At 41.5% G+C, this 14,522-nt stretch overlaps 1 pseudogene; it reads left to right on the top strand.

The window, feature by feature from the left end:
* Positions 1-10,281: 10,281 nt before the first annotated feature.
* Positions 10,282-10,400, top strand: LOC148500837 (5S ribosomal RNA; annotated as a pseudogene).
* Positions 10,401-14,522: the final 4,122 nt, after the last annotated feature.

Here is a 14,522-nt window from a genome sequence, read left to right as displayed (position 1 = left end):
CTGGATTTGTGTAAAGCCCCGAGACAGCAGAACTGATGGGGTGGCAAACTGCTTGCTCTATAAAATACTATTTTCATTTTAGCATATGGATGATCTATTATTTGTACATTATATACTTAACATAACAAACTATGGTGTAATTTAAATCTATATTATTTTATTATTTTTCTTTCATACAAATGGGATGCAGAATGAGTGGAAACCACTAGGGTGGGTACGCGCCAGTGGCATCACAAGGGGAGTGCGGGGGATGCGGGCCACACCAGGGTGCTGACTCCTCCTCAGTTACAGGAGCCGGGTGCTGCACTGTAGCATTACATGCAGCGCTCGGCTCCTGACACAGTGAGATAACCGGCACTGCACACAGACTGGTCCCCGGGGGCAGTCTTCATCTCCGGGAGCCTCAGAGTGACAAAAATGGGGAAATGTAAAGGATATGTTGGGATACACAGATGCACTGCACTAGTATGCGGAGAACAGCCTGTAAAAAACGTTCTTGGTCTGCCCTAGACCTGAATAATGTAGCAAATATTTGTGTGTGCGAACGTTTATGCAACAAGCGCTACCCTATTGGGAACACCTTGTGGTAACTGTCATAGATGTGTACTACTTACATACATACACATTAGGCAACCAGGAGGTCAAAGGGGGCTGTATACCAGGATGGTAGAAGCAGTGGCGTATGGGAGTCAGGTGATCCGGACCACCTCTCCCTAAATTATGAAGACCAAGGCCTTTGTTTTTCCACCATCCGGTAAAGCAGCCTACCTGGCACAATCTATTTTTATTTTCGTTTTATTCTACTGTCTTTTTTCAATTGTTACAATAAATGTATGCATATTTACTTACTATGAATTCTGGGCCTGATTCAGAGCCAAACGCTCTGACCAGAACGCTCGCTCTGAATCAGGGCCCTCCTCCCTGAAAATGGAGTGGCCTTATCGACGCTTGCATAGCTGTGGGTTACCACCCACAGCTTATGCGAGGGTCCATGATGATGGTCGCGATGGTCAAGACCATCGCGACCATCGGGCTTGCGACGGAGACCCTGCGGTAGGGTCTCGCTTCCGCAAGCCCTGGAGTGATTTTGGCTCTATCAGAGCCAAAATCACTCCCACTGACATCACTAGTGATGTCAGTGGGGCCGGCTTCAGACGGTAGGCGTTCCCATGGGAACGCCTCCATCTGGCAGCCACGCCCCCGGCACGCCCACCAAAGGGGGCGTGCTGTCACTCACCATCGACAGCACGCCCCCTTTGGTGCGAGACCCCGAGCGACGTATTCCTCGTCGCTCGCCGGGTCTCGCGCATGCGCACGACGGAGCTCCCTCCGTCGTGCGCAAGCGCATTCGCCCAACATCGACCCGCTTGCGAGCGTCCTTCGCTCGCGAGCGGGTCTGAATGACCCCCTCTGACCTTAGTCTGGATTCATTATATGCTAAAATGTAACCTAAAGTGTGTCGAAGCTGGATTTTTGGCTGAGACAAGATCAGTTTAAAATTGAATCGCAGCGATGCCATCTTGCGACTGGCCGCAAGACACCATTTTGGAAATGAAATCGCAAGACGCCATTTTGCGAATGGCCGCCCAAGCGCCATTTTAGATAAACTCACACTTTAGTACATGTGGCGATATTACTATTAGCATCATGCAATTGCACCTAACACCATTTCTCATACGCACATTAATACGCACAATTGTGCAATTAACTAGTCGCATATTAGCGAATGCATAAGATCCTGTATGAAAAACGCCGAATATTAGCTTCATGCACACGCATCTGCCCCAAGTTAACTAGCGTCTTTACATCAAACCCCACATACTCACACATTACATATTCACGTACAAGGTTCCATAAGCTTTAAGGTATAAGATTCAAGTATGCACATTTACTATAATTGCTATGAAATAAAGATTATTTTGTAACTAAGGTTTTATACGTGATAAATAAGCCATGTTTGGTATTGTACTGATGCGTACTCTCTCAACAGTATTCCGGTAACATCGATGTAGAGATCGCAACATGCATTCTCAACTTATGGACCGCAGAGACTTCAAGCAACAAAATGTACATTATATGACCAACTGTTAGGATTTGCATGAGGCGGGAAACCAGAGACCACCAGTTGTTAGAGGCTGGACTGTGTCTATTTGAACCAACTTGTTAGATGCCTTGTAACATATGCCCTCTCCTTTTGGACCAATGGTATTAGCAACAAACTTCTCTATTGTGTTGTCTATCTCTGGGGGGGTATAGATATGTGTGCTCTGAACCTGGGTTTCTAGTCTTTGTGCTGAATGCTGATTGACGGGGGTTTCTTGCTGATGCCTACATCTGGTCCAGAGAGTGCTGCATATGTATAACTGTACTTAGGTTTGTTTAATTCCTTTGCACTAAATTGTACTTATAACTAGCGTGTAACTGACTGTACTTTTATTTGAATAATACTTTGTGCTTTGGAACCACAGGTTCTAGGTCTGGAGTCTTTATTTACTGTATAACTGCGTACACAAAATAGCGTCATCCTTAGAGGTTTACAGGCAGGATATCAGAAGGTATAGGCAGGGGTGTATAGAGGTTTAAAGGCAGATTCCTTATGTGTATGTATGTAAATAGTACACATCTATGACAGTTAACACAAGGTTTTCCCTATAGGGTAGCGCTTGTTGCATAAACGTTCGCACACAGAAATGATTAACTAAAATGGGGGTTCAGGCCACGATGCCATACCACTACCTACGAGGCCATGTCCTCTTTTTGCCGGCCATCTGCACAGTGTGTCACCAAAGGGAGTGACACCACACGTTAAAAGTCGCCTGGGAGCAAAAAATATAAACCTGCTGAAGTCCTGATTAGGCTTTTTGTAAAGTTTACATTTCACAGTTAGTTGTCACCAGAGCCGTAACTAGACTTTTTGGTGCCCTGTGCCAGAAAGAGCATTGGTGCCCCCCTGATTTTTCAAAGGGACATAATGCACCCAAAAAAGGGCCATGGCTTCATGGGGAAGCGCCAGGGAAGAGATAGGAGAGGCCAGGAGATGCTGGGGATGAAATAAGAGGAAGCTACAAGTGAGAATGAAAATAAACAAAAATTTGACAGGCCCAAACAGCGCCCGCTGACCTGTGGTGCTCTGTGCGATGGCACCAGCCGCACTACCCTAGCTACGGCCCTGGTTGTCACTAATGCATGCTTTATAGCCCTGGGTCCATTCATTCTTAGTAAATTATTTACAAACAGATCTATATGTAGAGTTGTGATATTTGCATAATTTGCTCACAACATAAATCGCTAAGGGCCTGATTCTGAGTTACACTCAGCAGCGTCCGTGATTTGCGTCTTTTGGTGCAGTTGCATCTGCGATTTTATGCTAGTACATTACTAATTAGAGATGTGAGGTTCTTTCCTCTAGGATTCCGAATCCACCAAATTTTCGTGAATCCGAACAGATCTGAGTCTCGTTCTTATCTCCTGAGGAGATCCGGATAAATCCAAGTCACGGTTCTGATCTTCCAGCGGTTCGGATATTAAATCTGAATTTTGGATTGCAAAAAATTACATAATTTTAACTGTTTTTAAAAACTTTTTAGCATTTTTTATTAAATCCAAAACCAGAACCAAAATATGAAGATGAATCCAGATCCAAAACCAAAACACGAGAGTCAGCGCACATTTCTAATACTAATACAAGCATGTGTCTGTATTTGCAAGAGCTGAGATGTCCTGTTTGTGTTTATTTAGATGCTACAATCCCGCTTTGTGCTTCCTTAGAAACTTGCCCCAACGCCATGCTTGGAGCAGCGTCTCCGTCAGAGTACGGTCTCCAATGTAAGTGATGAAGCATCTGAGTTTGCAACCACTCCTGTGATGCTCCCGTCAGTTTCCCATAACACGCCGGTAAGGTGGTACTGATTAGCCACCTCCCAGTCACTGCCCAGGAATGCCCAATACATTTCCAGCACATTTCTGACACTGTATGCCTCAATCTATACTGCGACTCTGTACACACACACACCACAGAACACATGCACAGTGCCACTCTTTAGCTACTTACACAATAGAACAACAAGTAAGAAAAAAGCAAGGCTATGTGTTGGGGCACACTAAGATGATAATTCATATACAATAAGTTAAAATATAACTTATGGAGTCTGGTCCGTGCACTGACTGGTTCTCCTGAAGTATGAGCAGGTTAACAGAGAAAGAGGATGCGAGTTTCGCCCAAATCGAGGCTTGTTCACCTCGTCGAGGTGAACAAGCCTCGATTTGGGCGAAACACGTGTCCTCTGTCTCTGTCAATCTGCTCATACTTCAGGAGAACCAGTCAGTGCACGGACCGGACTCCATACCACGTTATACTGATATCGTATTATGGCTGACAGTCTATTTTGTCTGGTCAGCGTGTAAATGATTCACAATTTTCAGCCTGTTAACACTTTGTTGCCACCACGCAATATATATTCATGTGTATTAATGACCTGCTATTTGTAATACCTAGTTGCTAGCACTGGTGTGCTGCATCTTTACAGATATTGGTACTGTTGGTTTATTTTATTTGTCAATAGGTATATGCATAATAGATTCATGATTTACTTGGAACAATGAGCTCTCAGTACAGATGTGCTTAATTCCATGTGTTCTGAAATTGATGAATTTGTCCATAGGTAGATACTGTATGCATAACAGAACAATGATTTACTTGGGACAATGAGCTTTCAGCACTATTGTGCTTAATTGTATGTGCTTTGAAACTGGTGGCTCCTCTTTATTCATAGGTTCATACCTATTAACAGTGTGTATTACAATAAGAGAGATTAATATATTGTGTGCTGACTCCGATTATCTGGAGACTAACCAGGCTAGGATACATTGATTAGAGATTGACTTTAAATAATTAATCCTATTGAATTTTGTGTAGATACCAAGTTACTTGGAACACAGTAATTTACAGAAATATTCATAGATGGTGATATCGTTACCAATAGTTATATATCTGAATGTAGTATATCATACTTATGTGACACCCCCTTAAATCATGTATAGTGCAGGGTGGTGTCTACCAATCTCACCAGATTTAAATGAGTCTCTTGGTTCTCCTGCTTGGTACAGAGAGGTAAGTTTCAAATAAGAGTTTACATTTTATTAAACATACTGTATACTTTCACACAATGAGTAAAAAGTGAATCACATTTCAAACAAAATGAAGCTTTAATTCTGCTGCAACATTGGAATGGTCGAAGACTTTTCACTGGAGATAATAACAAACTGGGTAATTCAAGTGGGTTAGTATAACAAGCACATACAGTTAAAGAAATATCATGCGATTGTTCACATTCAATTTAATATTACCCATCAAGACTTTTAAGATCAACAAATATATTGCAACAATATATCAGAAATTCACAAACACTGTTCTATCTAATGCTGGCCACACACATAGCGATATTTTACCCGATCTGGCCGATTCCAACACATTAGAACGACAGATCGTGTAAAATATGGCCAAATCCTGAGTAAATCGTGAGTCCCCACTCACGATCACGATGCGCGTCCCCGCTGGTCGCACATCACAACGTCAAATCTGCTGTGCAGTAAGGCAGATCTGACAATCTAGGAGGAGATGCACTGTGAAAGTCTGGCTGCAGGAGAGATCGTATGAAGACTGGACACCAATTCGTGTACAGTTCGTGTGGAGATCATGTACAGAGCTGCCGGGGAGAAAGGGAAATCGTACACATCGGCTGATCGTGTGCACATCGCCATGTGTGTTGCCAGCTTAAGTCTACTAGTCAAAACTGAATTTTACTATCTAACTAAATAAGTTCACTACATGCATGTATATTACTGGCAATAATATAGATCAGCGCTTTCTGTAGAGGTGGTGCACGTTATTAAATTAACTTGGTTGGTACCAACCTACTGAGCTGTTATTAAAGCGTTGACAGCGAATGTGTTGCAGACTGTTGCCCGTGGTAGTTTAAATTGAAAACTGTGATATAAAGTTTGTTTCTATGAATGCAGTGTTACTCACAGTCCAAATCTCCAGTCAGCTCTGCCCTAGTGTCCTCAAAAATGCTACGAATTGTCACCATTGCCAAAGACACCATCCCCCATCTGCTAGGACAACTAGTGTGCCGTTATGAATGTGCCTGTACTGAATATTCAAAACTGACGGTGCCGTGCAATTTAGCACCACAGAATAGTGATTTCATAACTGCAGGAACTGTTAGTGAAACTACTGTCTAGAATGTGAGACAGGCCTCTGCATCACAAACTGTGCGCCCAGAAACCGCAAAACGCAAACATGCGACAACGCATATGCGGTCTCAACCTCGTGCACTATGGCTACGTCCCTTGGACTGTGTCTGAGAGTGGTTTCCGTCTGTGAGAGAGCGCTCTGTGTTCAAAGCTGACTGTGCGTTTGATGCGCAAAATAGCGTTGCATCCCAAACTGATGACATTGGTGATGCTGCTCCAACCTTGCACACTAAGTACGGTAGTAGTGGGATCTGTATGAGAGAGAGCTCTCTGTATTACACGGTTGGCGCTATGGTGGCTGTCAGCCATCTGCGATGGATTAGAAATGGAGGGGGGTACAATGGGATCTGTGGCGCCAAGCCATACGCCATGTAGCGCTATGCTATCACTGAGCACTTACACTTTTTATTTTTTATTAACAAGGTTAGACTTTTTGGTCAAAGTACTGTGGCATAGAAATACCAGAATTTCTGGATAATGTACTGTATTAGTGAAGATTGAAAACAAAATAAAATTACTGTATAAAGTATGTACTTTAAAGGTCTCGAACCAGCGGGACAAGAAAATGGTAGATGCAGTAGGGCTAGGCATTAGCCCCCTAGACTACTGCATCTACTGTACTGTAGTTCCTAGAGTCAGGGAATCACTACAATGTCTACCGTATTGTACTTACAACTACAGTTACTGTATAAGTACCGTATAATACAGACAACTGGGCATGCGCAGTGCTATGAGACTCAATATGCCACAGTGTAGCGCGCAACAATGCGGTATACTGTATGGTGTACCGTATGGAGTAACAAACTACAGTACTGTAGCTGGGCACATATACAGTACAATAGATTGATTTTTGTAAGGGTTGGATAACAAGACTGAACTACAGTACTATAGTGAACATTAACAAAAATACATTAAATTATAAAGGTCTCGAACATAAGGAGAGAAGTGTAAGCAAGACGGATCACCTAAGCCCTTGCTCACAAGTCTCTCCTAGTCCTCTACAGTACTTTATGTGACATCTACAGTACCATACGATGAAGTACAGTACTCAGGCGTCTGTAGCGTAGAGGTAAGAAATCGAACTTCTACATTGCAGACGTCTGTACAACCCGGGTTCGAAACCAGGAAGCTTAATAATGAAGCTTTTCATTGTTATTAGACAGTCAAGGTAACACTTTTTATTTTTAATATTATTATTACACAGTCAGTGTAATAACACACTTTCACTGTGTGTTAATCATGACCTGGTACTGTACAGTATGATATTCCATACTGTACGCCATGGCGTACAGTACATAGCCATAGCGCTACAAGGGTACGGCTATGGCGCAGCACCACTGGCAATGCATTGCAACCCCGCCACTGGGCACAATCCAGAGATCCTATTTGTACCGTAACCCATCAGAACTGGCTATAAGTTACCACAACGCAAACTGTGCTGACATTGACACAATTTTGCGGTTTTAAACGCCGAGTCAGTTTGTACTATAGAGACTCATCTCTTGTACACAGTCAATTATCAGTTACTAAACATATTAAATTACTAATGTTACCAAGTCTAAGACACTATTTTCATTGACGCAAGTTTGCGCTCTGCATCTGCCCTACAAACTGCTGTTAGTCCACTACTGTAGCACCTTATGTACTGTAGTAATGAATTTACTATTGTGTTTACTGTGCGGTACTGTAAGTCTCGGATAGTGCAGAATGGCATTAGTGTGAAAATTCAACAGTACTGTTAGCAATACAGACAACTGGGCATGCGCCATAAAATAGCACTACTTAATGTATGGCTTGGCTCCACTGGACATGGGGCACACATTCCAATGTGATTAAAATCCGACCACTGGGCACGCGCCGACATTGACGCAATTTTGCGGTTTAAACGCGCAGTCAGTTTGATATACAAAAACCAGTCTCTTTAACAGGGCCCATTGCCACTTGATGGTCATAATAAATCACTATAATGTCCACGTTCATGTCAGCGCCGGCATTGACGCAAGTTTGCGTTCTAAGGTACAGCACTGTATGTACAATAATAAAAATCCTAGTTTCGCTGTTTGACTCCCGAAGCACTGGGCAGACATGCGCTCCACATGTACTGTATTGAATATTGAATATTTTAAGTGAAGATTTTAAAAATAAATTTAAAAAACATACTGTATTTTCAAGGTCTCGAACCCACGGAACAAGAAGAGAGGAGAAGCAGTGAGACTAGGCATTAGACCGCTAGGCCACACGCTTCACCCATTAATAGAGTTCTGTAGTTTGTAAAGTCTAATGTCTAAGCTTCTGTCAAACAATCATCGGCCGGTGATACAGAACATACCGTACGGTACATTGGAAAGTGACACCTGGTGGGCAAAATGTTGTATTACACGTAATGAAATTACACGCATGCGCTATGTAGTTTAGGAAAAGTGACACCTGGTGGGCAAAATGTTGTATTACACTTAATGAAATCAGACGCATGCACTATGTAGTTTAGGAAAAGTGACATCTGGTGGGCAAAATGTTGTATTACACGTAATTACTTTTTTCACTAATAAACTTTCTTTGTGGCGCGACTCATGGCGTGGTGTGTGGCGCGCCATGCGTGGCGTGAGAGATAGCGCTGTGATGCCACATTATAGCTGGGCACATCAGTACCAGGGGTTTTTATTGAACTCCATCTGCCGTCCTGCAAACTAATGGTTGGAGTTCCAATGAGGATTGTAGTTTAAAATGCTGAGATTCCTTACTAATATTGCTATGCAATGGTAGCTGGCTAGTTAGCTGTAGAATACTTTGTTAATTATCTTATCTGACTCTATGCTGTGGGCTCATATATATGCCTTGAGGAATTCGCAATTATCTGTTTTTTGTGACAGTGAAAAGAGATTGTTACAGGCACTTATAACATGGAAGTGTCTCTCTCTCTCTGTGTCTCTCTCTCTCTCTCTGCCCTTTCTGCCCATAGTGCCGTGTGGGCTGCATAATAACTTGTGCACCGCTATGAGGTATTTAGGTGCCCTCTCTCTCAACTATAAGCAGTCCCGAGGAGTATATAGAGATTTCGGACCTTTACCTTAATATATCAGTCTCCTAGTAGCAAGTTCCTGTGTGTAATAAGCCCATGCAGCTATCCAGCTAATGTGGGACACTAAAGGCAGAGTATTTGGTAACTAGACTGCCCTGTCTCACTCACTGATGTCACAGACACTGGGGGGAAAGGAGGATTCGTGTCCCTGTAGTTGATTTGGGGAGAGATGCAACTGCGAGGGGTTTCTTAGCGGTACCTATGCAGAATAACGATGCTGCTTGTGCTACTCCCTGCAGCTAATGATTTGTAAGTGATGCAGCTAGATGGTAACTATGGTAACTATGGTGCAGGGCTATGATGGGTACTGTTTACAGAACACGCTCTTGCCGGCCATATTGAAGGGGTTTGCATCATCACTGTCTCTCTGTCTTTAGCCACTTCCCTGGGAAGGGCCTGACTCCTATGCCACTGCCCATTGCCTCTCTATCTTCTGCTGGCTGTCACTGGTGCTGAGCGGAACCCCACAGTGCTGGCAGTCAGCAGATGTGGCACTGTCTACCGATCACCACCATCCCTCAGGTTAGCACCGCAGCGTAAGTCCTCTCCTGCTCACTGTTACCTCAGGACTCCTCTGTAACTGGTGTCACTGTCCTTCAGCCACCTGCAGCTGGTTCTGTGCCATGTGACCTGCTGCTGGCTCACCACATACTACCTGCACCTGTACATATATTTATTTTTCCTATATAAATACGTGACATTTCATACATATAGCAGGGTAATTATTTAGTCTTGAATATCATTTTCCAATCATCCCATTCAGCTATACTGGGGTGCCACACTTATGCTTTAACAATTAAAGTATGCCTATGCATTACTTTTCTTGAAATCTGTTTTTATTGATAAATTGGACTTTTCTGAAGGTGATAGTCCTACATTTATACAGTACACTTGTGCTCAAACCATGTGCAAAGGGCAATTTCCATCTCTGCGGCGACAAAATCGTAACCTATAGCCATACTTTACTGAATCTGCCCAATCTCGTTTGATCTTGGAAGCGATACAGCAATAGGCCTGGTTAGTACTTGTATGGGAGACCACCTAGGAAGACCAGGTGCTGTAGGTTACCTTGTACAGGTTAATGTATGCTATAGGACGGCACATGGTGTAGCCAGTATACTAACATCAATGATAATCACCTCAGAATATTTCACCAATATAAATTAACTGATACTCATTCCAAGTGTGTTCAGTGGAATGCAGAAATTGTTTAATATTTTCGCCATACATTTGTGGGTGTTTAATTCCAACACCGAAAGATTACTTTTAAATTTAGAATTTGATATATAAAATTCAATGTGTATGGATACCTCTTAATTTTATGTATAATTAATAAAAGTTATATTTGAACTTATTGTATATGAATTATCATCTAAGTGTGTCCCAACAAATAGCTTTGCTTTTTCTTACTTGTTCTATCTGAATTTTAGGCTTTGGGAGCACCACCAACATTATTAAATGTGGTATATTCAGTGATGCAAAATAGTTGGTCAGTAATAATAATATATCAATACCTAGGACCGTATTCAATTTGAGGCGAAAAGTCAGTTTTCGCGTGATTTTGGTGGAAACTTTTCGCCGATGACGTAATTTTCGCCTGTTTTGGTTTTACCCCGTATTCAATTTGAAAGACTTTCCACCTAGGCGGAAAGTCAATGCCATGTAATAGGCGAAAAAGTTTCACCCATGAATAGTAGGCGGAAAAAAGTGCAGATTTGGGGTTTCAGGGTGCAACGTTGCGGGAACCCCCGTGCAGCCTTCAGACAGTCCCCCAAAGGTAATCTGTGTCAAAAAAAAAAAAAAAACACTTTTGAACACCCCAAAAAATCACTTTCATTTTGGGGGGAAAAAAAAAATGTTTGGGGACAAAGTTAAAAACTAGCGAACTTGACTCTAAGGGGGTCCCCAAGTATGCCCCAGGTGTTTTTTTGATTGCAGGTGCTTGCTGCAGGTGGATTTTTCACGATTTTGCAACTTCACTTTAGCAACTTTTAAATATGCTGACCCCCATTTTCAAGTACCCCAAATTTGCTGGGATAATTTATTTTCATCAAAAAAACCTCCAAAATACTATTCTGCACTACTTATTAAAAAACGCTATTTAGCAACTATTAAGCCCATTTAAAAACACCAAGTACCTTCAGCAAGCCAAATCGGGGGGTACCATAACCCCCATGTCAGAGCATCATTTGGGGGGTGTCAGGCTGATTTCCCCAAATTTGACAGTACTTCCCGCCTGTTCAAGTTTCGCTGGGTCCCGTTTTCGCATACTTCCATATTGAATACGGGGTAAAGCAGGGATGGCCGCGATACTTTTCTGCCTGCAGGCGAAGTAGGCGGAAAGTCCAGGCCGCGAAAAAGTATCGCAGCTTGGCTCATATTGAATACCGCTCCGAGTTGGTTTTGGTTCTGTGCGGAATCTCTGGTTTCCTTGTTCTACATAGACATTAACCATTTGCATGAACATTGGTATTCATCAGCCCTGATTCACTTGTCATAATAAAAACGGAATATATTTCGTCTTTCCCTCTCATATTCCTATTTTAAGTTATAAAATGATCATGTTCCCTGGCTGTGCTGAGAGAAGGTGACACTCTGTAAGGCATAGGCTAGGCAACAGGAGGCTGGAAAAATAAGTTTATCACTAATTCTTTGCAGTAGAAAGACATTCGCCAACCATATACTGTATAGATTTTTTTCTATTAGATCATAAAACCTCTATTAGAAAAAAGGGGCAGGGGGTAATTTATTCAATTTAAGAAAGAGGTTATCAGGGTATGAATGAAGGTAAAGATATAATTACCATGGGTCTCCTGCTAATATGATTGAAAAATGAAATTAATAGAGACACATGATGGCAGATCTAAAAATAGCGGAAAGATGAATAGAGCGTTGAACATAATGGAAGTTCCTTGTTAATAAAGCAAGTTCTGGTGCAGACAGAACATGACACTAGTACTCTGACAATATTGTACAAAGAACTTTGCAGACATTTTAAAAGACCTTTTGTTTTTATAATTACACAGTACATAGAAATGTACTAGCAATGGACATATGCTGATTAACACTACAGGATCCATTTACAGCAAGAGTATACATGGAGGTCTAGGGCGGCACGGAAATTAGTACCACTACTTGTCAGGCACCAACTTGTCCTCTGCTCTCTGTGTCTTATTTGCCCACAGTTCAATATATGTTAATGAGCACTTGTTGCCTGCATACAGTGGAAATAGACATTATTTGGACTGAACCTGTAATAAGGATAAAACAGCCTATCAATTGACTAAGGTGGAGATGTACTAAGCCAGGGAGAGTGATAAAGTGGAGAGAGATAAAGTACCAGTCAATCAGCTCCTAACTGTCACTTTACAGGCTGTGTTTAAAAAAATGACAGGAGCTGATTGGTTGGTACTTTATCACTGTCCACTTTATGACTCTCCAAGGCTTAGTACTGTACATCTCCCTCTATAAGTCTCCCCAATATAATTGGTTCTTACAATAGTTTAATCATTGGATGGGAGAGTCATTCCAGGCACCTGCCCAAATTCCATCTTGTAGGTTTAGGGATACCATGCTGATCAAAATACCAGAGGTTCTCAGATGCCATGTCCTTGTCCACCTGAGGTTCAGTTCCAAAGATAACCATAACAGGGGATAAGACCTCAACAGGAGGAGAATCCATTAGAACCACCAACTAGTCCCGGTACCGGAAATTCCACCTAAAAAGCTACTGGACACAGTGATCATTTGAAGCTGCTGACCTCAAACCTGCTGGGGACAACCACCAAGACTGTTCCTTAATTGACAACAAAGAGGCCATTTTGAACCCTAAATAGACCTCTACCCCCAACAAACGCAGGGCCTCCTCCACCGCCTTATCGAATATTGAGGTTAAAGATGTCAGTACCTACATACAGCTGAACCTGTGATATATAGGAATACCCGCATATCCAAATTGCAGGATTCAGTCCAAGAATTAATGATATATTATGCAACTAAGCAATGGGTAACAATCCTTTGCCCTAAAGGTAAAACATGGGTCACGTTCTCCCATATTACTGTTTGGTTCTCATCTATTCAATTTGCGAATATCCCTATCATGCCAGCCCAACTCAACCCAACACCCTGGTGGCCCTGATAAAAAACAGGGTGCAATGCATCTACACCTGCTCTCCCAGGGCTTGCTTTGAGAATGCTTGTATGAATGAGTATTAAAGGAAAAGTGTCTGCACAAACCTATAATATGACCTTAGATTTTAACAATCATCCATTCCAATCCATATAATATTAATTAATTTTAAAGGACAATATAAGCCAAACTATATGAAAGGTGGAGGTGCACCAGGGAATAAGATCAATCATTAAACAAAAGAAGAAAAAAGTATTCCCATAAGGGACACTCACTGGATAGATTGTACTTGGTGTAGCTTAATTATGTCTAAACATGTAAAGGTCGAGATAGAAAGAAATACAATATAACTTTTATTAATATCTATAAAATTACTTGTCAAAATATCGTGATCAGTGAAAATAGTGAAAAATGTATACTTATGTGAAATAAAGTTAAAAAACACTACTTATTTGTCCTGTGATCTTTTCAAATGTAAAAAACTAATGGTTCTAAATATCTTATGATGTCAGTCACAATGAATATTATTAAGTTAATGTGAAGGTTATCTATTGGAGAAATTCACCACTTAAATGAATAGTAACCCTCTTATATTACCGTAAAGAGCCAATCTATGATGGCTCTCCGGTAATTATTGAAGTTTCTCAAGTATTAAATGTGAATGATCCTCTCCTCTTATAAGTGTAATCTGTAGTAGTGAAGTACCCCATACACGGTGTATATTGACTGTACTCTGTGTCTGATGTTTGAAGTTGATAAATGTAACAGCTAATCCTTTTATCCTGTACCTGCCAGTTGAAAACTGAGTCATAAAGGTCTAAATATATACTATTAATGCAAATATTAGTGTTATTAAAATATTTCAACTATTTAAAGACATACAAAAATTTCCCTGTGCAATTATTAGGTTTTTATTCTGGAATCACTCATGCAATTGTCAGTGTAATATCGCTTCATTTCTCAGTATTATATTGAATGAGATAAAGTGCCTATGTCAATAACTACAGTACAGAAGGTAATGTGGGCAAAATTGTAAGAAGGCACAAATATTAGAAATTG

Source organism: Taudactylus pleione, unplaced genomic scaffold (genome assembly GCF_031769625.1).
Source record: "Taudactylus pleione unplaced genomic scaffold, aTauple2 ptg000545l, whole genome shotgun sequence".
NCBI classification, from domain to species: Eukaryota; Metazoa; Chordata; class Amphibia; order Anura; family Myobatrachidae; genus Taudactylus; species Taudactylus pleione.
The sequence above is the reverse complement of the archived record's forward strand: the minus strand, read 5'-3'. Positions and strand labels throughout refer to the sequence as shown.